The sequence below is a fragment of the Penaeus monodon genome, chromosome 33, assembly GCF_015228065.2.
Source record: "Penaeus monodon isolate SGIC_2016 chromosome 33, NSTDA_Pmon_1, whole genome shotgun sequence".
Taxonomy (NCBI): domain Eukaryota; kingdom Metazoa; phylum Arthropoda; class Malacostraca; order Decapoda; family Penaeidae; genus Penaeus; species Penaeus monodon.
In genome coordinates this window covers 5,544,546-5,545,145 of record NC_051418.1, presented here as the reverse complement: position 1 = coordinate 5,545,145, position 600 = coordinate 5,544,546, and positions in this window count along the sequence as shown.

Genomic DNA, 600 nt, shown 5'->3' with positions numbered 1-600 from the left:
TCGATGCATATAAACTACATTATTCTCGCCAAAAAATCAGCAAATAAATATAAATACTACCACGGAAGCTTCGTTTTTTTTTTTCCTTTTCCTTTTCAAAATAAAAAAGGAGATGATAACAACAACAATTTTATTAAACCTAAACTGCACTACCACGGCTTCTGCATATATAAAATTCCACCGAAATTGTTATAACAACATGAGCAGACGTTGTATATTCAGTGTAGAAATTTGTACCCAAAAATTTCCGTGTATTATTTAAAAGAATAAAAGAAAAATAAATAAATGAATTGAAACGTTTTTATTTTACGCTTCAAACGTTTCAAACCAAATATGATAATAAACAGAACATTGAAACTGGAATGGCAATTAATAGGACCTGGAATGGGAATGATAATAAACAGAATGGAAACAGAAATAACACACAAAAAAATGATGCGAAAGCAATATGCAAATTATGTAAATAAACAGAATGATCTTTGAATTTTTGTTTTTCGTTTTTGTTTTTACAATAAATATCGCAGTAATAGGATATATTGTATTTTGATATCATTAAATTTTCGGCGAATTTGGAGTTACTAAATTAAAGATATTTTTTCT